This window comes from Mauremys mutica, chromosome 1, assembly GCF_020497125.1.
Source record: "Mauremys mutica isolate MM-2020 ecotype Southern chromosome 1, ASM2049712v1, whole genome shotgun sequence".
Classification (NCBI taxonomy): domain Eukaryota; kingdom Metazoa; phylum Chordata; order Testudines; family Geoemydidae; genus Mauremys; species Mauremys mutica.
The window spans coordinates 179,237,660-179,262,608 of record NC_059072.1 but is presented as its reverse complement, the minus strand read 5'-3'; the positions used below and the strand labels follow the sequence as shown (position 1 = coordinate 179,262,608).

Here is a 24,949-nt window from a genome sequence, read left to right as displayed (position 1 = left end):
CTTCTTCGAGTGATTGCTCCTATGCATTCCAGTTAGGTGTGCGCGCCGCGTGTGCACGGCTCTCCGGAACATTTTTACCCTAGCAACTCCGGCAGGCCGGCTGGGCGCCCCCTGGAGTGGTGCCGCCATGGCGCCTGTCATATACCCCAGCCGGCCCGTCTGCTCCTCAGTTCCTTCTTACCGCCCGTGACGGCCAGTTAGAACAGTGGAGTGCTCTCTCACCTCCACAGCCCTAGCGTTTCTCCGTATCTTTAGTGTATATAGTTGGTTAACTTAGTTTAGTAGTTAGATTAGTTGAATAAGTTAGTTGTTATAGTTGTGGTAGTAATAGTATAGTAGGGAATTAGAGGGGTTAGCCCCTCTTCTTCCACGACCGGTGCGGGCTCATGCCCAAGGCACCGGGCTTTAAGCCCTGTGCGGCTTGCCAGCGGCCTATGCCCATCGGCGACCCGCACGATTCCTGCCTGCGCTGCCTTGGGGAATCGCACAGGACAGATAAGTGCCCGATTTGCACGGCATTCAAGCCGCGCACAAGAAAGGAGCGAGACTCTCGCCTTAAACAGCTCCTTACGGAGGCGGCACTTCAGCCCCCCGCTCCGTCCCCGGCACCGCCGAAACCATCCTCGGCGCGCAGCGCACCAGCGGCACCGAGCCATCCCGGTACTGAGGCTCCTAAAGGGACGCAGATGGCACCGAAGTCCCGGCACCGTTCCCTCTCCCCCCAGAGGAAGCGGAAGACGGCGCACCCAGCTCCTAAACCTGCAGCTTCGGGACAGCTTACCCAGCCACCTCCGGCACCAGCTGTGGTAGTGCTCAAGCCGTGCACGGTTCCGCTGACTCCGGCACCTCAAGAGCCGTCGAGTCCGGTACCTCCCTGCTCCCCGGCGCCGACCGCGGTAGAGCTGCATCTCCCGTCCACGCCTGAAACATTTGTGACAGCGAGAGAGCTTATTCAGCTCGTAGAGTCACCGAGCCTCCGGCCCCGCCAGTGCGGGCTGTTCAATCGTTGGGCAAGCCGGCAATGATGCGGCCCCAGACCCCTGACGGAAGAGAGGGGCGACGCTCCAAGCCTCGGACCCGGTCCCGATCCAGGCAACGGTCGCCGTCACATCGGTCCCGATCCCGGCACCGATCCCAGTCTTGGTACCGCACCCCGTCCCGGCACCGGTCGCAGTCCCGGTACCGCTCAGTCTCGCAGTACCGGTCGCACTCCCGGCACCGCTCACGGTCCCGGTCACCGGACCGACGGTACTGTCGGAGATCCAGTTCCCGGTACCGATCTCGACGTCGCAACTCCCAAAGCCGCTCTCGCCACTGATGATCGAGGTCACGCTCTGGCTCCCGGTACTGAAGTGGTCGACGGTCCAGATCGCCATCCTGGCACCATGACGGCCGGCACCGCTCCTCGGCACCGTCCGGAGACAAGCTGCCTCCTTCCGCGGCGCACTCCATCAGCGCCTCTGCCCCCCCCATGGCCTTCGCGTCAGCCATCGGTCGCCTCCCAGGCGGGCAACAAGACAGATCTCCGGGCTCCCACCCAGAGCCAGCACCTTGGACACCAGCAGTGGGGTTTTTGGGTCCCCTGGGCCTGCCATGAGTCCCAAGGGCTCCCCTTGTCCCAGCGCCCAGTGGGTGCTGAACGCAGGATACCAGAGGCCACGGTGAGCCGCCCTCCCCCAACACCACTGGGGGAGACCCTACCGTTGTCGGATCCCGCAGTGCTTCCGTCAACCTCCCAAGCCCCTGAGCAGCCTCCGGCAGAGGTGGTGGTACAGACTCTGTCTTCATCTTCCTCTCCAGATGAGGCAGTGGCGGGCGCCGCTATGGTGGACCCTCCCCCGATTGACCTGCGGGCCCACCAGGACCTTCTCCACAGGGTGGCAAAGGCCATTGACCTTCCGGTGGCGGAGGTCCCGGAAGATGAAGACCCGGTGACCAACGTCATCGGCGCGGAGGCCCCGATGCGGGTGACCCTGCCTTTTATCAAAACAATTCAGAAAAATGCCACGACCATCTGGCAGTCGCCGGCGTCCGTCCCCCCTACTGCAAGGGGCGTTGAACGTAAATACTCGGTCCCCCCCACGGGATACGAGTATCTGTACACTCACCCCGCTCCGGACTCACTGGTCGTCCAGTCTGTTAACGACCGTGAGCAGCACGGACAGCCAGCTTCAGCACCGAAGTCGAAGGACGCCAGGCGCATGGACTTGTTGGGCTGCAAGGTGTATTCGGCGGGGGGTCTCCCGCTGCGCATTGCAAACCAGCTGGCCCTCTTAGCCCGGTATGCCTTTGACATTTTCGTGTCCCTCATGAAATACTCGGAACTGATCCCAACAGCTTCCCGCCAAGAGTTTTCGGCTCTGGTCGAAGAGGGCAGGAAAGCCTCCCGCTCTTCCATCCAGGCTGCTCTGGATTCGGCGGACTCAGGGGCCAGAACCTTGGCCTCTGGCGTAACTATGCGGCGCATCTCCTGGCTACAGTCCTCCACCTTGCCGCCGGAGGTGCAGTATACACTACAAGACCTGCCCTTTGAGACTCACGGCCTGTTCTCAGAGAAAACGGACTCGAGGATACAGACCCTGAAGGACGGTCGTGTAGCTATCCGCACTCTGGGTATGCACACACCAGCTACCCAGAGGCGCTCCTTCCGCCAACAGCAGCCCTTCCGGCCTTTTACCCAGGCCAGGTCAAGGCCCTATAATAGTCGGCGCAACGGTCTCAACCGCCGTAGACCTTCAGGCAGCAGGTGCAACCAGGCCCAGGCGTCGTCCAAGACCCCGCAAGGGCCCAAACAACAGTTTTGATGGGACGCCCGAGGACGGCTCATCAGTCTATTCCCAGGATCCAACCCCTTTGTTTTGCAACCGCCTTTCCCGCTTCCTCCCGGCGTGGTCCCAAATAACATCGGACAGCTGGGTACTCCGTACTATCCAGTATGGTTACCACCTTCAGTTTATTTCGCCCCCTCCTTCCCACCCACTTCCCCGTCCCTCTTCAGGGACCCCTCTCACGAGCAATGCCTCTTGCAAGAGGTCGAGACTCTGTTGAGGTTGGGTGCCATAGAGGAGGTGCCGCAAGACAGGCGGGGCAGGGAATTCTATTCCCATTATTTCCTCATCCCCAAGGTGAAAGGAGGCCTCAGACCCATACTGGACCTCCGGGAGCTCAACAAGTACATGATCAAGCTCAAATTTCGCATGGTAACCTTGGGGACCATCATTCCCTCCCTGGATCCGGGAGACTGGTTTGCCGCCCTCGACATGAAGGACGCATACTTCCATATCGCTATTTATCCTCCCCATCGACGCTACCTGCGTTTTGTGGTCAACGGTGCGCACTACCAGTTTGCGGTGCTACCCTTCGGCCTATCCACCACGCCGAGGGTCTTCACCAAATGCATGGCAGTAGTTGCTGCAGACCTCCGCCGTCGTCGAGTTCACGTTTACCCTTATCTCGACGACTGGCTGGTTCGCGGGCCATCCCACCAATTGGTAACAGACCAAATTGCCGAGATACTCTCCCTGTTTCGGGCACTGGGCCTTCTCGTCAATGCCGAGAAGTCCTCACTGACTCCATCGCAGAGTGTGGAGTTTATCGGAGCGGTCCTTGACTCCACGGTGGCCAGGGCCTGTCTCCCTCGCGCTCGACACCAGATGATGGTCTCCATCATCCGAGACCTGCACGCTTTTCCCACTATGACGGTTCGGTCCTGCCTACGCCTCCTGGGCCACATGGCGTCGTGCACGTTTGTCACCGCCTACGCGAGACTGCACCTTCGCCCATTTCAATCTTGGCTGGCGTCGGTGTACCGCCCACACCGCAACTCCATAGACAGAGTAGTCACGGTCACGAAGCCTACCCTCGCTTCGCTCAGTTGGTGGCTGAACCCAGAGGTTGTATGTGCAGGAGTCCCGTTCCGCCCTCCTCGTCCGTCCGTGACACTGACAACAGATGCCTCGGCGTTGGGATGGGGGGCACACCTGGGCGACCTTCACACCCAGGGCCTCTGGTCGCCCCAGGAGCTCTCCCTCCACATCAACGTCAGGGAGCTGCGGGCAATTTGCTTGGCGTGCCACGCCTTCCACGCCCGTCTGCAAGGCCAATGCGTAGCGGTGTTCACGGACAACACGACAGCGATGTTTTATGTGAACAAACAAGGCGGAGCCCGCTCTGCAAGGAAGCGATGCTCCTGTGGGACTTCTGCGTGACCCACTCAATTCACCTGGAAGCATCCTTTCTTCCGGGAGTGCAGAACACGCTGGCCGACCATCTCAGCAGGTCGTTACTCTCCCACGAGTGGTCCCTCCGTCCAGATGTCGTGCACACAATCTTCCGGAGGTGGGGGTTTCCCCAGATAGACCTATTCGCCTCCAGGGAGAACAGGAAGTGCCACCTGTTTTGCTCATACCAGGGTCGCTCGCCAGGCTCCCTGTCGGACGCCTTCCTTTATCCCTGGACGGATCGCCTCCTCTACGCCTTCCCTCCGTTCCCGCTAGTGCACCGAGTGCTACTGAAGCTTCGGAGGGACAGAGCCCACGTCATACTCGTAGCTCCGGCCTGGCCGAGGCAGCACTGGTACACCCTGCTGCTCGAGCTCTCCGTTCAGGACCCCATCCCCCTTCCGTTATGGCCAGACCTCATCACCCAGGACTTCGGCAGACTCCGCCATCCGAACCTGCAGTCCCTCCATCTTACAGCTTGGTACCTGAGTGGTTGACCCACGCAGAGAGGGACTGTTCGGCGGCAGTACAGCAAGTCCTGCTAGAGAGCAGAAAGCCTTCCACTCGCTCCACCTACCTTGCGAAATGGAAGCGATTCGCACTCTGGTGTGATCAACGAGGACTCAATCCATTCGTAGTCCCTGTCCCTACCATCCTGGACTACCTCTGGTACCTTAAGGAGCAAGGTCTTGCGGTCTCCTCCTTGAGAGTACACCTGGCAGCAGTGTCCGCTTTTCGTCCATCTATGGGAGGTCGGTCCATCTTCTCCAACCAGATGGTTTCCCGCTTCCTTAAAGGCCTGGACCACTTGTACCCGCCGGTGCGGCGTCCTGCCCTGACCTGGGATTTGAACCTCGTTCTGGCCAAGCTTATGGGACCGCCCTTCGAGCCTCTGGCCACGTGCTCTCTGCTCTACCTCTCCTGGAAGACGGCCTTCCTCGTCGCAATTACATCAGCGAGACGAGTCTCTGAGCTCCGTGCTCTAACGGTTGGGCCACCATACACCGTCTTCCACGGAGACAAGGTGCAGCTTCGACCACACCCGGCCTTCCTCCCCAAGGTGGTGTCGGCCTTCCACCTCAACCAGGAGATCTTCCTCCCGGTCTTCTTCCCGAAGCCGCACGCCTCCCCTCGGGAGCAACAGCTTCACACCCTGGACGTCCGCAGGGCCCTTGCCTTTTACATCGAGCGAACGAAGCCCTTCCGGCGTTCGACCCAGCTGTTTGTGGCAGTCGCCAACCGCATGAAGGGTGAGCCGGTCTCCTCCCAGCGGATTTCCTCCTGGGTAACGGCATGTATTCGGACATGCTATGAGCTTGCTCGCGTGCCACCATGCCGCCTCACTGCTCACTCAACGAGAGCGCACGCCTCGTCGGCCGCCTTCCTGGCCCATGTTCCCATCCAGGACATCTGTAGAGCGGCCACCTGGTCTTCTGTCCACACCTTCGCCTCCCATTACGCGTTGGTGCAGCAATCAAGAGACGATGCAGCCTTCGGCTCCACAGTCTTACACTCTGCCACGTCTCACTCCGACCCCACCGCCTAGGTAAGGCTTGGGAATCACCTAACTGGAATGCATAGGAGCAATCACTCGAAGAAGAAAAGACGGTTACTCACCGTAGTAACTGTTGTTCTTCGAGATGTGTTGCTCCTATCCATTCCAGACCCGCCCTCCTTCCCCACTGTCGGAGTAGCCAGCAAGAAGGAACTGAGGAGCGGACGGGCCGGCTGGGGTATATGACAGGCGCCATGGCGGCACCACTCCAGGGGGCGCCCAGCCGGCCCGCCGGAGTTGCTAGGGTAAAAATGTTCCGGAGAGCCGTGCACGCACGGCACGCACACCTAACTGGAATGGATAGGAGCAACACATCTCGAAGAACAACAGTTACTACGGTGAGTAACCGTCTTTTAGGGCTGGAATTTGAATTAAACTTCTTAATCCAGCCATATCCCAGGTAGATGTTCAGATACCAAGTGATGGGTAAGTAGATAGATGGCAATGTCGTGATTTTTGACCGTACGTAAATCAACTGTGTTTTAGTGCAGGGTGGAAATGCCACCAGTTCACTGACAAGTTACAATATTTGGCATAGAACTGTATACATAAGTAAGTAAGTACTTGTATATGTAAAATGATTCTATGCCAATAGTGTAGCCTGTGTGTGACCTGGTGGCACTCCCTCTGTGTGAGTGAGATCTCTCTCTCTCTCTAATGGTCTCTCTCACACAGACACACATGACAACTGTACACTAGATATCACAATTTCGCAATCTCAATCCACAGGAGTACAGATAACATTTAGTGTGCTGACTGATGCAGTTATGTTATAGGCATCCACTGTGTACATTGTTTTTAGCTGCAGTAAAGCCAATCTGGAAAGTCTATTCCTTCTCATCAAGCATTTCTAAAAAACATAATATTTTGAGAGTCCTTCAAAAACAAGATTTCCATATGAGGATTACTTCCTGCTGGTACGAGGTAGTTATTACAAGAGCATCAAATGATTCAAAATATGCGTTCATATTGGTAGCTACATAAAGAAACTGGAAATGTAGGACAATCTATTGCCCTCAATCCTTCCTAGTGTGCTACTCCGACTAATGGCAATGGCTGTCTTTAAACTTTCATTTTAAAGTGTAATAAAAATATGATTTAAATTACATTTCCATAAATGTCAAAGGTTTGCCTTAGCACTTGGATTTACCACAGTGGCAAAGCAATGAACCACAGCTATATACAGGGTGGTGTCTTATGTGAAAAACAAGAGGGAAAGGTGTTTATAGTAGGATTCCTGCTTCAAAGGGATGCCTTTCAAACAAAATCTAATAATTAAAATAGGAAAGTGAAAGAAAATGCCACTGCCATCAAGCTCAGCATTTCAATCCAATATTTTATGGTAAGGTTAACTCTGCAGTATAGATAAAAATGGATAATATAAATTAGCTTGTGAAAAATGAGTTAAGTCATGTGGTACAATTTATCACATGCTGTGTGAATTGTAGAAACTTCTTGGCAGTCCTCATACGCTATCTGCCAAGTAGGACAGATTTCCAATATGAATAGCATGGATAATGAAATCAGTGGAAATCCAGCACACACTAGTAAGTAAAAATAGTTTCTAGCCCTGTTGCTGAACACGCATGCTGAATCCCAAAGCTCTGTGTTCCTATGTGAGGCCTGGTCTACACTAGGACTTTAATTCGAATTTAGCAGCGTTAATTCGAATTAACCGTGCACCCGTCCACACCAGGAAGCCATTTAATTAGACATAGAGGGCTCTTTAGTTCGAATTCTGTACTCCTCCCCGACGAGGGGAGTAGCGCTAAATTCGACATGGCTATGTCGAATTAGGCTAGGTGTGGATGCAAATCGAACTTACTAGCTCCAGGAGCTATCCCACAGTGCACCACTCTGTTGACGCTCTGGACAGCAGTCCGAGCTTCAATGTTCTGACCAACCACACAGGAAAAGCCCCGGGAAAATTTGAATTCCTTTTCCTGTCTGGACAGTTTGAATCTCATTTCGTGGTTGGACATCGGGGCGAGCTCAGCAGCACCGGCAGCAATGCAGAGCTCTCCAGCAGAGGAGTTCATGTAATCTCTAAATAGAAAGAGGAACCCAGCATAGACTGACCGGGAAGTCGTGGATCTGATCGGTGTGTGGGGCGAGGAGTCTGTGCTTTCGGAGCTGCGCTCCAAAAAACGGAATGCAAAGACCTACGAGAAGGTCTCCAAAGCCATGAGAGACAGAGGACACAGGCGGGATGCAACGCAGTGCCGCGTGAAAATCAAGGACCCCAGACAAGGCTACCAAAAAATCAAAGCGGCAAACGAACACTACGGAGCCTTCCAACACTGCCCCACCAGTGACCATGGACTCTGACGATGGGACAGTGTCGACGGACAGTTCCTCGGCAATGTTCACGGACGGGGAAGATGAGGAAGGGTTTGTGGAGGATGAGGCAGGCAACAGCACTTACAACGCTGGTTTCCCCGACAGCCAGGATCTCTTAATCACCGTCATGGAGATCCCCTACCAACCCTCCCCAGCCGTTAACCCGGACCCTGAATCAGGGGAAGGAGCAGTCGGTAAGTGCTTTAAACATGCAAACTTTTACTCTTAATATAACAGGAATCTGAAGTATGTGAAAAGGAGGTCTCTATATATATGGGGATAGAACAGAAATCCTCCTGGGAGATCTCCACGAAGCTCTCCTGGAGGTAATCAAAAAGCCTCCGCAGGAGGTTCCTGGGGAGAGCTGCCTTATTGGGTGCTCCGTGGTAGCACACTGTTCCGCGCCAGGCTTTCATGAGGTACTCAGGGAGCATTGCCTCCCCGAGCACGGCTGCATAGGGCCCTGGTTCGTGCTAGCTTTCACGCAGCATGCGCTCTCTATCTCCTTCAGTGACCGTCCTCAGGGTGATCTCGCTCGGAGACTCCTGCATCTAATTAGGGAATTACTGTAATGTTACGCCTGGTCCAAAGTATTTTTAAAAAATCTCCGGACAGACGGCGTAGCAGAGACTCAGCACGCTGCTGCGTGACAAGCGTAACGGAAAGCCAATGAATCAAATGGACGCTCATGGAGGGAGGGGGGACTGAGGACGCAAGCTATCCCACAGTTCCTGCTGTCTCCGAAAAGCATTTGCATTCTTGGCTGAGCTCCAAATGCTTCTAGAGTCAAACACAGTGTCCGCGGTGGGTCAGGGCATAGCTCGGCAATTTACGCACACACCCCCCAGACGTGAAAGGGAAAACAATCCTCTCTTGACTCTTTTACATGTCACCCTATCTTTACTGAATGCTGCAGATAGATGCGATGCTGCAGCACTCAACACCAATATCCTTGCTCCCCCCCCCCGCCATGGGTGGCTGACAGTACAATATGACTGATATCCATCGTCATCATCAGCCTATTGGCACATGGGGCAGTGCAAAAGGACTGGTAACCATGCCGACTAGCATCCATGAGGTCTATCAAGGGCGCCTGGTCCTAATTTTTCCTGGTAGATGGTGCAGTATGGCTGGTAACCGTCCTCATCATAGCAACAGGGGGCTGAGCTCCATCAGCCCCCACCCTTCATGTGTAAAGAAAAGATTCAATTGCCCCTGGACTAGCAGAGGGATCCTGGGCTCCTCTCCTCCACACTGCTTAATGTCCTGTCTGGACTATCATAGCAGCTGGAGGCTGCCTTCCACTCATTTCTCACTAACAAGTCACTGTGTCTTATTCCTGCATTCTTTATTACTTCATCACACAAGTGGGGGGACAATGCTATGGTAGCCCAGGAAGACTGGGGGAAGAACGGAATCAACAGGTGGGGTTGTTGCAGGAGCACCCCCTGTGAATAGCATACAGCTCATAATTTCTGCAGGATCTGACACAGAGCAGCTGTGCTCTCTGGTTCTATGATACAGTGGTTCTCTAGTACACTTGCTCATATTCTAGGCAGGACTGATTCTATTTTTAGATACCAAAAAGGAGGGATTGACTCTGGGAGTCATTCCCAATTTTGGCTTTTGCGCCCCTGGCTGATCTCAGCCAGGGGCACTTATGACAGCAGCAAATGGTGCAGTGCAAAAGGACTGGTAACCATGATCATCTTATTACCAATTTATGGTATGGTAGATGGTACAGTATGGCTGGTAACCATCTCTGCTGTCATGCAAAAGCAAAAGCATGCTGCTGTGTAGCGCTGCTGAATCGCCTCTGTCAGCGGCATCTAGTACACATATGGTGACAGTCACAAAAAGCAAAACAGGCTCCATGGTTGCCACACTGTGGCATCTGCCAGGGCAATCCAGGGAAAACGGGCTCGAAATGATTGTCTGCCGTTGCTTTCCCGGAGGAAGGGATGACTGACTACTTTACCCAGAACCACCCTCAAAAATGGTTTTTACCCCATCAGGCACTGGGATCTCAACGCAGAATTCACAGAGACAGACTAGACTGTGTTCATTGTTCTCAAAAATGTATCTTTGCAAGGAATGCACTCCCTTTTTCCCATCACACAGCTTCGACTGTCCCCAGACCTGCCACAGCATCCCCCTCACAGAGGCTGGCAAAGATTAGGCGGCGAAAGAAAAAGACACGGGACGAAATGTTCGCTGAACTTATGGGCTTGTCTCGAGACGAGGCGGACCAACAGAGCCAGTGGAGGGAGACCCTCTCTCTGTACCAGCGCTCACACAGCGAACGGGAGGAGAGGTGGCGTGAGGAAGACAAGCAGGCAACTCAAACGCTGCTTGGACTAATGAGGGAGCAAACGGACACGCTCCGGCACCTTGTGCATGTTCTGCAGGACCGCAGGCAGGAGGACAGAGCCCCCCCACAGTGTATCTGCAACCACCCTTCCCTGCCACAAAGTCCCATACCCCTCTCACCCAAAATATCCAGAAGTAGGGGCGCCAGGGGCCGTGAAAACTGTCACTGCACCCCAGCAGAGTGCTCAAGTACCCAAAAGGTCTCATACCCTAAATTTTGAGAAGTCCTTTCCTTCTCGCCTCACCCAAGCCCCCGTCCCAGTTTCATCCCCTAACTGTCTAGTTGATAATAAAAAATACTTTTCTGTTAATTACTGTTTCCGTCATGTTCTTTTAGAGGAGACTGTGTTGAAGGGGGGAAGGGGGTTGGTAATTGGACAGGACAGTCACCTTTACCAGGGTACAGACATGGGGGCAGGATCGCAGCAGGTCACACACACAGTGCAGTCGGTAGGCACCCTGGTCGGTATGAGAGGTGGTTTGCAGGTTCTGTGTGGGTGGGGGGGTACGTGACTTTGTAGTGGGGGAGGGGGATTACAGATCTCATGCAACGGTCCCTGTCCTGGACCACAGAGCCACGCAGCAGAGGAATCTGTATCCGTCCTCCCCCGCCGCAAGGTCACATAGCCCCCCGCACACAGAGTCCCAAAAAGGAGGGATGGCAGGCTCCGTTGAAACAACCAGTCCGGCACTGCGGACCGCTCTAGGAGCAGGAGCCTGTAATTCCTCGAGTTTAGAGGCGGTCTTTACGTCACCGCACACCCTACCCAGCACAGTCTGCGTCCCAGTTTCAACCCTTTAACGCAAAGTCATTAATAAAGAAACCTTTGTTAAGTAACAATGGAACATGTATTTTATTTTTACACGTGTGTTGGAAGTGGGGGAAACGGGGTGAACGGGGTATGTAACTGCAGAGGATAGTCAACAGTAACTGGGTAAAGAAACAGGGGCAGGTTCAGCTTCTCTGTAAAGAAACTGAACAGTCACAGGTCACGCTGCTCGCTGGTACTTGAAGAGTTCCTTGTCGCTGTGAAAGGTGCCTGCATAGGGCTTCACGAGCCAGAGCATTAGCAGTGAGGCTGGGTCCCAGAGGATCACTATAGGCATCTGCACATCCCCAAGAGTTATTTTGTGGTCCGGGAAGAAACTACCTTCCTGCAGGCGTCTAAACAGAGCAGAGTTCCTGAAAACCCGCGCATCATGAACTTTGCCTGGCCACCCGATGTTGATGTTGGTAAAACGTCCCCCATGGTCCACCAGTGCTCGCAGCACCATTGAAAAGTAGCCCTATTTCTCAGCAGCTGACTGTGGAAGAGGTGGACGATAAGGTGCGAGGGGTTGACAACGGCCATAACTGCAGCGGGCTCCGTGCTTGCAGTGCTGTGCCGCCCACGCTGTCACTGAGCAGAAAAGTGCACAAACAGATTACCCGCAGGCGCTTTCGGGAAGGGAGGGAGGGTGTGATTGACGGTTCAATGATGACAGTTACCCAAAACCACCCTCGACACATTTTTCCCCCAGCAGGCATTGGGGGGAAATCCCAGAATTCCAATGGGCAGCGGGGATTGCAGGAACTGTGGGATAGCTTCCCACAGTGCACCGCTTCCAAAATCGACGCTTGCCCCGTTACTGTGGACTCACACTGTCGAATTAGTGTATTCGACAAATTCGACTTCATAAGGTCGATTCCACAAATTCGACTTAAGTTGATTCGAAATAGTCTTGTAGTGTAGACATACCCTATGTGAGGCTGTTTCTAATGGGTTCAATATGTACAGGAACAGGGAAAATACACAGCTGATTAAGTTGTGTATAGATGTGCACACTGTTTACATGTTGGCAGAAAACAGCAACATTTAGGTTTAATTTTGTTTGTGCATGCCTGTCAATGTTGCCATATGACCAAAAAGCCAGCTCCTGACTCTGCTGTGATGAAGGCAAGAGAGTAAAGGCTACTCCCTTCACCTGATGTTCTTAACCTTCATCTCTATAGTACTCATCCACATAACCAAGGATGGTTTACAGAAGGGGAAGGGGCAAAGAGAAAAGGACATTGAATGGGGATCAAAGGAAGGACCTCAGTAAACACACAGAAAAATCACTTTTAAATGCTGAATGAAATCTCTCTCTCATTTAACCTGTCTGGGCTTCATTTCCCTGTCTGTAAAATGGGAATAATAATGCTTCCCTAGTTCGCAAGGGTATAGTGAGGATAAATACATTAAAACATTGTGAAGCGCTTTGAGGTATACTGATGAAAAGCGTGATGTAAGAAATTGGCATTTTCTTGTAAATGCTATAATTTGTGGATTATTGAAGCAGTGCTGCGATGTTACATATCCTCTGAGAGGCTTTTATTGTATTATAATCTGCTCCTCTTATTATTACATTATTGCTACTGGCCACCACCTGCTTTCTCTCAAAAGTTAATAAAAATGGAACACATTTCATTTTCATATTAAAAATGCCTTCCAAGGGAAAGACAACTTTTCAAGCTTTATAAAAACATGCTACAGTATTCTATGGTGATAGTTCAAACCCTGCCAAAATATAGCAATGATGCTGCCATGTTTGGGCTATTACTCTAGAATACTGGCGAGCTTTTTTAAGGACAGGATGGCTAAATGAGCTTTATTTTGACACTCCCATTACCTTGTTCTAACATGGCACACTCTTCTACCCAGCATTTCAAAAGCAGAACGCCATCACCATGGTGTTCCTGTGAATGAGGCAAGCATACTGGGTTGTTAAGGCGAGCACATGGGTTTGGGGGAACTTGGGGCTGGTAGTGTATTGGGGTCACTTTACTAATTATAATCCAGGAAACCAGAGTGGAGCTTTTGGGCATAGACAGGCTGATGAACCAGAGTTATCTAGGACACAGACACTCCAGAAAATTCAAAATGACCTTGACAAATTGGAGAACTGGTCTGAATTCAACAAGATGAAATTCAATAAAGAAAAATACAAAGTACTACACTTTGGAAGGAAAAAAATCAAATATGTTAAGGGCTGCTATAAAGAGGACTGTGATCAATTGGTCTCCATATCCACTGAAGGTGGGACAAGAAGTAATGGGCTTAATCTGCAGTAAGGGAGATTTAGGTTAGATATTATGGAAACATTTTCTAACTGCAAAGGTAGTTAAACTCTGGATTAGGCTTCTAAGGGAGGTTGTGGAATACCCATTTTGGGAGGATTTTTAAGAACAGGTTGGACAAACACCTGCCAGGAATGGTCTAGGTTTACTTGATCCTGCCTCAGCACAGAGGGCTGGACTTGGAGATTTCTAGAGGTCTCTTCCAGCCCTAATTTTTATGATCCTATGCTGATCCTACAGCAACCTTTCATGTTCCTGAGCTTTTTCCCCTTATGTTTAAAGGTTGTTTAATATTTGCTTAACCTCACAATGCATTACAATAATAGAAAACAACAAAGAAAAGAGATAACAGCATTCGTCCCTCATTGTTTTTGTAATATCCTTCATGCGCCAGTGCCCATATCTGTTTGACTCAATATACAGGGATCAACAATTCATGAAAATTCTCTTCAGTACCTGTTTATAAAATGGTTGGCAACATCAACAATTTCAGAGCAAAATATCCAAAAGGGAAGATAGCTGTGCATGACATGGGAAATGTTTCTATGTACCTGACTGCATCTTTTCATAGTGCAACATCAGCATTTGTTTAGATGGCATTCAATTCTGTCAGCCTTACTTATGCAGTAGTACCTTACCTTACTCTGCAAGTATTCCCATTTACTTCAATGTGTTACACAAAAAGTACAGTGCTATTCAATATATGAGTAAGACTGCAGAAATGCACCTCCAAATGATAACAGCAATTTAAAAATTACTCCATGGTTAAGCTTTGTATCTTGTCAAAGCAAGCATGAGACACTTTGAATGCTACTAGAAAAACAAGGGGCAGAGTTAATTTCGTAAGTGTGCATAAATTGGACAGTTTCTCGCCCGAGATGAAAAAAATATAGGCCAGCATCTGAACACAAGTGTCATGCTCCCAACCTAGTGTGTGGGGGCTGGGGAAAGGAGCGTCTTAAGTCAGCTTTATCTATTTAGCTAGTTAGGCTTTACTCTGTCTCTCCTGACAATTCCCGATGCTTTTCTTGTATTCTCTAGAGACCACAAGCTAGCTTTGTTCTTCCATACAGCAGTGAAATCAACAAGGTTGGATGGATGTAACTGAGGGAAGAATCAGACTCAATGCCTTTTCTGTGATTGTTCAAAGTATTGTTTTGGTTTAGAATCATAGAACGGGACGAGACCTCGAGAGGTCATCTTGTCCAGTCCTAGGCACTTGTGGCAGGACTGTGGGTACATCTACACTACGGGATTATTCCGAATTTACATAAACCGGTTTAGCAAAACAGATTGTATAAAATCGAGTGCGCGCGACCACACTAAACACATTAAATCGGTGGTGTGCGTCCACGGTCCGAGGCTAACGTCGATTTCTGGAGCGTTGCACTGTGGATAGCTATTCCGTAGCTATCCCATAGTTCACGCAGCCTCCCCCGCCCCTTGGAATTTCCGGGTTGAGATCCCAGTGCCTGATGGGGCAAAAATCATTGTCGCGGGTGGTTCTGGGTAAATGTCGTCAGTCACTCCTTCCTCTGGGAAAGCAACGGCAGACAAGCATTTCACGCCTTTTTTCCCTGGATTGCCCTGGCAGATGCCATAGCATGGCAATCATGGAGCCTGTTTTGCCTTTTGTGACTGTCACCATATGTGTACCAGATGCCGCTGACAGAGGCGATTCAGCAGCGCTACACAGCAGCATGCTTTTGCTTTTGCATGACAGCAGAGATGGTTACCAGCCATACTGTACCATCTACCATACCATAAATTGGTAATAAGATGATCATGGTTACCAGTCCTTTTGCACTGCACCATTTGCTGCTGTCATAAGTGCCCCTGGCTGAGATCAGCCAGGGGCGCAAAAGCCAAAATTGGGAATGACTCCCTGAGTCAATCCCTCCTTTTTGGTATCTAAAAATAGAATCAGTCCTGCCTAGAATATGGGCAAGTGTACTAGAGAACCACTGTATCATAGAACCAGAGAGCACAGCTGCTCTGTGTCAGATCCTGCAGAAATTATGAGCTGTATGCTATTCACAGGGGGTGCTCCTGCAACAACCCCACCTGTTCATTCCGTTCTTCCCCCAGTCTTCCTGGGCTACTGTAGCATTGCCCCCCCACTTGTGTGATGAAGTAATAAAGAATGCAGGAATAAGACACAGTGACTTGTTAGTGAGAAATGAGTGGAAGGCAGCCTCCAGCTGCTATGATAGTCCAGACAGGACATTAAGCAGTGTGGAGGAGAGGAGCCCAGCATCCCTGTGCTAGTCCAGGGGCAATTGAATCTTTTCTTTACACATGAAGGGTGGGGGCTGATGGAGCTCAGCCCCCTGTTGCTATGATGAAGACGGTTACCAGCCATACTGCACCATCTACCAGGAAAAATTAGGAGCAGGCGCCCTTGATCAACCTAACTGATGCTAGTCGGCATGGTTACCAGCCCTTTTGCACTGCCCCATGTGCCAATAGGCTGATGATGACGATGGATATCAGTCATATTGTACCATCAGCCACCCATGGCAGGGGGGGAGCAAGGATGTTGGTGTTGAGTGCTGCAGCATCCCGTCTATCTGCAGCATTCAGTAAAGATAGGGTGACATGTAAAAGAGTCAAGAGAGGATTGTTTTCCCTTTCACTTCTGGGGGGTGTGTGCGTAAATTGCCGAGCTATGCCCTGACCCACCGCGGACACTGTGTTTGACCCTAGAAGCATTTGGAGCTCAGCCAAGAATGCAAATGCTTTTTGGAGACTGCAGGAACTGTAGGATAGCTTGAGTCCTCCAGTCCATGAGCGTCCATTTGATTCTTTGGCTTTCCATTACGCTTGTCACGCAGCAGTGTGCTGAGTCCCTGCTATGGCGTCTGTCTGGAGATTTTTTTAAAATGATTTTGAATTTCGTCTTCTGTAACGGAGCGCTGATAGAACAGATTTGCCTGCCCTTACAGCGATCACATCCGCATGGTCCATGCTGGAGCTCTTTCTTTATTTTGATTTTTAACTGCATTGCCACACGTGCTGATCGGAGCTCCACGCTGGGCAAACAGGAAATATTCAAAAGTTCGCGGGGCTTTTCCTATCTACCTGGCCACTGCATCTGAGTTCAGATTGCTGTCCAGAGCGGTCAGTGGTGCACTGTGGGATACCACCCGGAGGCCAATACCGTCGATCTGCGGCCACACTAACCCTAATCCGATATGGTAATTCCAATACTAGCGCTACTCCTCTCGTTAGGGAGGAGTAAAGAAATCGATTTAAAGAGCCCTTTATATCGATATAAAGCGCCTCTCAGTGTGGACGGGTGTGGCGTTAAATCGGTTTTACGCTCCTAAAACCAGTTTAAACGCTTAGTGTAGACCAGGCCTAAGTATTGTCTAGACCATTCCTGATAGCTATTTGTCTAACCTGCTCTTAAAAATTTTCAGCGGTGGAAATTCCACAACCTCCCTAGGCAATTTATTCCAGTGCTTAACCACCCTGACAGTTAGGAAGATTTTCCTAATGTCCAACCTAAATCTCCCTTGCTGCAATCTCCATTGCTTCTTGCCCTATCCTCAGAGGTTAAGAAAAACAAATATTTTTAAGAAAATATTTTTCTTCCTCCTCCTTTTACATACTTGAAAACTTATCATGTCCCCTCTCAGTCTTCTCATTTCCAGACTAAACAAACCTATTTTTTCCCAATCTTCCCTCATAGATCATGTTTTCTAGACCTTTAATCATTTTTGCTGCTTTTTTCTGGACTCTCTCCAATTTGTTCATATCCTTCCTGAAATGTGGCAACCAGAACTGGACACACTACTCCAGTTGAGGCCTAATCAGCACAGAGTAGAGCAGAAGAATTACTTCTCGTGTCTTGCTTACAACACTCCTGCTAATACATCACAGAAGGATGTTCGCTTTTTTTGCAACAGTTTTACACTGTTGACTCATATTTAGCTTGTGGTCCACTATGACCCCCAGATCCCTTTCCACAGTACTCCTTCCTTGGCAGCCATTTCCCATTTTGTATGTGTGCAACTGATGGTTCCTTCCTAAACTTTGCATTTGTCCTTACTGAATTTCATCCTATTTACTTCAGACCATGTCTCCAGTTTGTCCAGATCATTTTGAATTTTAATCCTATCCTCCAAAGCACTTGCAACCCCTCCCAGCTTGGTATCATCCGCAAACTTTATCAGTGTATTCTGCATGCCATTATCTAAATCATTGATGAAGATATTGAATAGAACTGGACCCAGAACTGATCCCTACAGGACCCCACTTATGTCATGTCCTTCCAGCGTGACTGTGAACCACTGATAACTACTCTCTGGGAACAATTTTCCAACCAGTTTTGCACCCATCTTTTAGTAGCTCCATCTAGGTTGCATTTCCCTAATTTGTTTATGAGAGGGTCATGCAAGACAGTATCAAAAGCTTTACTGAAGTCAAGATATACCACGTCTACCGCTTCTCCCCTATCCACAAAGCTTGTTACCCTGTCAAAGAAAGCTATCAGGTTGGTTTGACATGATTTGTTCTTGACAAATTCATGCTGACGGTTACTTATCACCTTATTATCTTCTAGATGTTTGCAAATTAATTATCTTTCTGGGTACAGAAGTTAAGCTGACCGGTCTGTAATTCCCCGGGTTGTCCTTATTTCCCTTTTTATAGATTGGCACTATATTTGTCCTTTTCCAGTCTTCTGGAATCTCCCCCATCTTCCATGACTTTTCAAAGATAATCGCTAATGGCTCAGATATCTCCTCAGCCAGCTCCTTGAGTATTCTAAGGTGCATTTCATCAGGCCTTGGTGAATTGAAGACATCTAATTTGTCCAAGTAATTTTTACCTTGTTCTTTCCCTATTTTAGCCTCTTCTGATCCTACCTAATTTTCATTGGCATTCACTATGTTAGACATCCAATCACCACCAACCTTCTTGGTGAAAACCGAAACAAAGAAGTCATTAAGCATCTCTGCCATTTCCACATTTTCTGATTATTTCCCCCTCACTGAGTAACGGGCCTACCCTGTCCTTGGTCTTCCTCTTGCTTCTAATGTATTTGTAGAATGTTTTGTTATGGTTTATGTCTCTAGCTAGTTTGATCTCATTTTGTGCCTTGGTCTTTCTAATTTTGTCCCTACATAACTGTGTTATTTGTTTATATTCATCCTTTGTCATTTGACTTAGTTTCCAGTTTTTGTAGGACTCTTTTTATTTTTAGATCATTGAAGATCTTCTGGTTAAGCCAGGGTGGTCTCTTGCCATACTGCCTATCTTTCCTATGCAGTGGGATAGTTTTCTCTTGTGCCCTTAATAATTTCTCTTTCAAAAACTGCCAACTGTCTTCAGTTGTTTTTCCCCTTAGACTTGCTTCCCATGGGATCTTACCTACCAACTCCCTGATTTTGCTAAAGTCTGCCTTAATTAAATCTATTGTATTTAGTTTGCTGTTCTCCCTCCGACCCTTCCTTTATCATTTCATGATCACTTTCACCCAAGCTGCCCTCCACTTTCAAATTCTCAACCAGTTCCTCCCTATTTGTCAAAATCAAATCTAGAACAGCCTCTCCCCTAGTAGCAGTCTCCACCTTCTGAAATAAAAAATGGTCTCCAACACCTTCCAAGAACTTGTTGGATAATCTGTGCCCTGCTGTGTTTTTTTCCCAACAGATGTCTGAGTAGTTGAAATCCTCCATCACCACCAAAGTCCTGTGCTTTGAATGATTTTGTTAGTTGTTTAAAAAAAAGCCCCATCCACCTCTTCTTCCTGATTAGGTGGTCTGTAGTAGACCCCTATCATAACATCACCCTTGTTTTCACCCCTTTTATCCTTAACCGGAGACTTTCAACAAGTCTGTCTCCTAGTAGTGCCAAAAAAACATAATGTCAAACGCCATTTCCAAACTTTTGACATTAGCCATCCACTTAAATCTTAGTTGAGAAAGGTTTCATTGAGTTGATTAATTTTCTTCTATCTGCCCAGCAATCTATTTTCACTACACAAGTGGTAAAATCTAAAGGTGCTACTCTTGCTTCCTTTAAAATTGCTCATCTGCTCGCAAAGAAGAAAAAACTCTTTCAAGATGGTGAATGGTTGAAGGAAGCATTTTTGACTGGTGCTGATTGCCTGTTTCAAGGATTTTCTAATGAGGGTGAGATTTTGTTGGCAAAACAAGACTTGCAGTTTTCAGACAACACAGTTACGAGGAGGATACATGCAATTTCAAGTGACATGCAAACTCAGCTAAAGGATGACTTGGAAATACGTGACTGGTTTTCACTGCAATTCGACGAGTCGACAGATATATCGGATACAGCGCAGTTGGCAGTTATGGTGAGGATTGTATTTAGTGACTTCACTGTAAAAGAAGAGTTACTAAAAGTATTGCCTATCAAAGGGGGAACAAAGGGTGAGGACATCAATAATATATTCAAATCATACGCACATCAATTAGTATGCCACTACACAAGCTGTCTGTGATCACCACTGATGGGGCACCAGCAATGATGGGCAGTGCCAATGGATTCATTGCACTCTGTAAGAAGAATGAATCCTTTCTGAACTTTATGTCTTATCACTGCATTATCCACTAAGAAGCTTTGTGCATCAAAGTTCTCTCTTTTCAACACGTCATGAATGTCGTTATTAAAATAATTAACTCTATTCGAGCGAAACCTTTGCAACACCGACTTTTTAAGGCCCTGTTGGAAGATGTTGATGATAAACAATCTGATCTTATCTAGCACACAGAAGTACAATGGCTGAACAAAGGTAAAGTTCTTGCACGTTTTTTAAGCCTAACTGAAGAGATCAAAGAATTTCTGAAGTCCACAAATAAGAATTTTGAGAAACTAGAAGACACCAGCTAGTTAATGGACTTGGCTTTTCTTGCCGACATCACTGACAAATTGAACATTTTAAATCTTGAGCTCCAGGGAAAAGAAACATGTGGCTCAAATGATAGGTTCTGTAAAATCATTCAAAGCAAAACTGATCTTGTGGATGTCACATATGAAGACAAAGTCTCTCGTACATTTCCCAAGTATGAAGAAAATGGTATGTGACAGTGATTTTAACCCATCACCATTCGTTATCCACATTCAAACACTTCTGGAACAATTTGAAAGGAGATTTCAACAGTTCACCATCATTTAGCCTGTAGTTGCCTTTCTTGTGAATCCTTTTACTTGCCAAATAGAGGCAACAGAAATGGCTACATCAATTGCGTGTCTCATTCAAGTAAGAACAGAAGACGTTGAACTGGAGATTTTGGACCTTCAAAATGATGTTGTTCTAAAATCCTGCGCAACAGATGAAAACTTTTGGAATCTTGTTGACCGAAAAAAGTTTCCTGCCTTAAAAAATGTAGCATACAAAATAAAATCTTATTTCGGTTCCACTTATCTATGCAAAGTTCTGTTTTCAACAATGAACATCATAAAATCAAAATACAGATCTCAGCTTACAGATGCCCATCATGACGATTGCTTATGAACGAGTATATCATCCTACTCTCCCAACTACGAAAAATTGGCTGAAGAAATGCAGTGCCAAAAATCACACTGACTTTATTAGAAAAACCATGTGAATTAATGATACCTATTTTCCATTAAGTGCTGATGAGCGCGTATGGTTAACTTGTGTTTAACTTTTTTCATGTTTGTTTGTTTACTGAAATCCAGATACAAGTAACAATACAAAGAATATTTTTAATTAACCATAACTGGCTATCTATGTTAAAGAATGAATAATAAATATATTTGGACCAGCAGTTGAACAATGTTTTACTTTTAAAAAATAAGATGAATATCATAAAGTTTTTATTTTGTAAAAACTCCTTAATTTTTCTTATGGATAGATTAAAAAGAGCAAATTCACATGGTAAGGTGAAAGAGTAATTGCTGAATAATTTAATTAATACTTTTTACATGTAAAATTACCTTTTTTATCTTTTTGATTCATATATTATGTAATATTAAATATGATGGTTTTTGTATTATGTAATGTACAAATACAAAATAAGCCTTGAAAATTGTTGGCGCCTGCCACACTCTTCTGAAAACATGAATGTGCTACTGGCCACAAAAAGGTTGGGGACCACTGCTCTAGTAGCTTTAATTGCCTTTGCAAGGTCCAACTTTACACGGCTTTTGGCCTTTCTCACTTTATCCCTACATGTTCTAAGGTAGCTTTCCTTGCTGATCACTCCCATCTTCCACTCTGCATAGGTTTTCTGCATTTTCTTAATCACCTCTTAATCTTAATCATTGCAAAACAATACAAGAAGTGAGTCAATTCTCATACCTTGTTAGGAATGTGGAAGCCAGTGAGGATATCCAGAAGCAAATGTCATGAATTGGTGACAGCTGTATTAGGCAGCTTCAACAAGATTTGGTTGTGGAAAACCTACAATTTAAAAGACCAAATTATAATATCTTAACAGATGGACGTGAAAGTTGGAAATCCACAAACGGTACACATATCTAAATGCTTTTGAAAGAAAATGCCATAGAAAAAAATACTAGGTATTCAATGCATGAATTTACAAGAAATGCTGAATTTGACAAAGAATTTAACTCCTCCTTATCTCCATTGGGCCACTGGGCAGCTGGAGAAGCACACAAAAGGACCCCTCCATTAGACACTACTCAGAGAATGAACATTCATGGGATTCAACAAATAGAAGACATGCACTGAACGACAAAGCATAAACAGGGATAGTGGACCCCTGTTTGTTCCCTACGCAACATCTGATGGCATGGGAAAACTTCAGATTCAGAATAGCATCAGTCATTTCCCCTGTGGGAGAGCATCAGAAACAAAGTGCCACATCAGAGCCTATCAGATGTTGCCACTACAAGACCTAACAATTTCATTCTGATTAAAGTAACATTTAGTTCCATCAGACTCCATTCCAAAAAAAGGAAAATCATGAAGGAAGTTATACTGCATACATGCTGGCCATAATTTCTACTACAGTTTTGAATATAATACTCCCAAAAAAGGCTTTCAGCTTTTTTTACAAGCCTACATGATATGCTTCAGAGCACCTGCAATTGCTTGGCATTTCCAACATTTATCGGATGCTGAGGATAAGTCTGATGTGTGCTGTAATTCATAATTAGTTTGATTTCACTATTTCATAGGATTTTCTCCTGTCCTTCCTAGTCAAGTTTGCCTCTAATCTGCATATCAAAAGTATTTCAGTATATTTATAGCAATACACTTTAAACACTCGAAAAGTATTAGCACGTTGGCATGAATATAATCAATTTTTTCTGGCATTTCCCCTTCTCTCTCCTCCCAACCCATTCATTTTACACACAGACAAAAATACATATGTAGGTTTGACTGCTAATTATTTTCCATCTCTGAATACATATTACGCATCCATATATAAAATGTCTATCTTGCTTTTGTCTTCCTTACCTCACCCTAATCCGATGAGTGAATTTTTCCTTGACATCACCACCATCATAAAGTTGCATGAAAATTTGATCACAAAAACATGCACACGTTCTTATCTGTAGTGTTATAAACAATTTCAACAAAAATCTGTGCTGATTTTTCAATTTGTCATAGAAAAAGAAAAATATAAAAAAAGAGTTTTAGATGATCTAGTATAAGTGGTCTTTAGACATTTTAAAACAAGCGTTTCATTCAAATTGCACCCATTTTGGAAATACACATTTCAAAAAAGTTGATGTTGCAGATAGTGATTCCTCCATCTTTCTCAGGCTGCCTGTATTGTATTTATCAGGCAGACACTATTCTCTGCATACACAATACTATTTTCCCAAACTTTTGAAGAATGTATCATGATGCGATATGCTCAGTGCTCAGTTCCCATTTCAGTACCTAAATAAAGTTGCCAGATTTTTCAAAAGATGCCTGAAATCCTTCATAAAAACTCTGCCCATAACCTTTCTAAAGTCTATTGGAAATGAGAAATACAACTTAAACTGGATCATATTGCTGAGAATAAGTGCATTTTGCAGCAAGCCTACATCATCTGTGAAACTAAATACACTCAACCATATACATGCCAAGAAGATAAATTACAAGTAATCCTATGGCAGAGTGAACAGTTTCACACGTTCCCTCTTGTTCCATTCATAAGCTTATTCAGTGTAATTGCTTTTCTATAAAGGAGATGTGGGGTAGCTCACACACTGGAAAAGTAACTGTTTAGAAATAAACACTACCTTTTTAACAATCAGTTTTTGCCTTTTGTAAATTATCATGAACATATGCAGAATTCTTTTCAGGGGGCACAAAAACTCACTACATATGTTACATTGACTTTTAAAGTTCTGTAACACCACACACCCACTTTGCATCTGTCTTCCACTGATGCATCTCTTCTGTCAGCCAGGGAATCTCTAGACTCAAGCAAGTAGAGCAGGCATTAACTTTATCTCAAGTTTAAATGTTTTTCATCCAATGCATGAGGAAATTCAATGTTACAGTTGCAAAAGTAAATGCAAATTGAACCCATTGCACATATATTGACATATTTAAGTGTGCAAGACTATTATTCAAAATACTGTCCTACACCAAAGTCTAGCTCTTCAGAATTTTTTTAATAATTTCAAACACCGAATTAACTGCTGGGTTTTGTTTTCCCTTTTTCTTTTTTTTGCAATGGTATTATAAGCATTCCAAGAGGTCAGGTTAGTTTTAGGTTCAAAAAGATTTTTTTTTCCCTTTTTTTTAAAGATTGGGGGGGAGGTAGAGAAAAATGGCTAGCCACAGATAGAGAAGCCATAAATTACCCATATCTAGCTTCTACTTACAAAATGTAGTAAATCTTTTTAAGACAGGTACAAATAGCAAGAACAGCACCATCCAAGTCTATTTATATGACCAACAGCTAAGATCTCCTCCTCTGAACAAATTCTACTCTTTATAATCCCCACACAGAAACTATCTCCTGCTGCTCAGTCTGGTTCAATCATGTCTGAAACCAAATTTACATTCAAGTGCAAAACTGGGTGTGCTCTCTGTTGGTCATGCTGCCTTTCAGATTCAGGGACTATGCAAATAGGTTGGTCCTGCACTCTGGACTGACAGGAACACTGTCTTGCCAAACAAAAGGGACTCTCAGTCAATTGCCTGCATTTCCCCATCAAAAAAAATCAAAGGCGCCTCCCTTACCCTATCTTAAGGTGTCCTTAAGCAGGTACCATTTAAACATAACTTGTTAGTGGAAAAGTTTCCTTGTTCCGTCAATGAACGTGGGCTCTGGACCATCTCCAGGAACTAAGAGGTATATTTCCATCCTATGAAACCTGCTAGAAAAAGCATTTAAAAGTGTTATATTATTTGCCACCATACTAAAAATAAAAATTTCCCAGGATCCAATTAATGTTTTT

General features: G+C 46.8%; 1 protein-coding gene across 4 annotated transcripts in view; it reads right to left on the bottom strand.

The window, feature by feature from the left end:
- The window catches only part of POU1F1 (POU class 1 homeobox 1), a 301,956-nt gene that overhangs the window by 148,507 nt on the left and 128,500 nt on the right, over positions 1–24,949 (bottom strand). For all 4 annotated transcript variants that reach the window (XM_044980696.1, XM_044979851.1, XM_044978267.1 and 1 more), the window contains exon 2: positions 21,879–21,980. The gene's annotated coding sequence lies outside the window, so the exon portion shown is untranslated. The remainder of the gene's footprint in view (positions 1–21,878; positions 21,981–24,949) is intronic.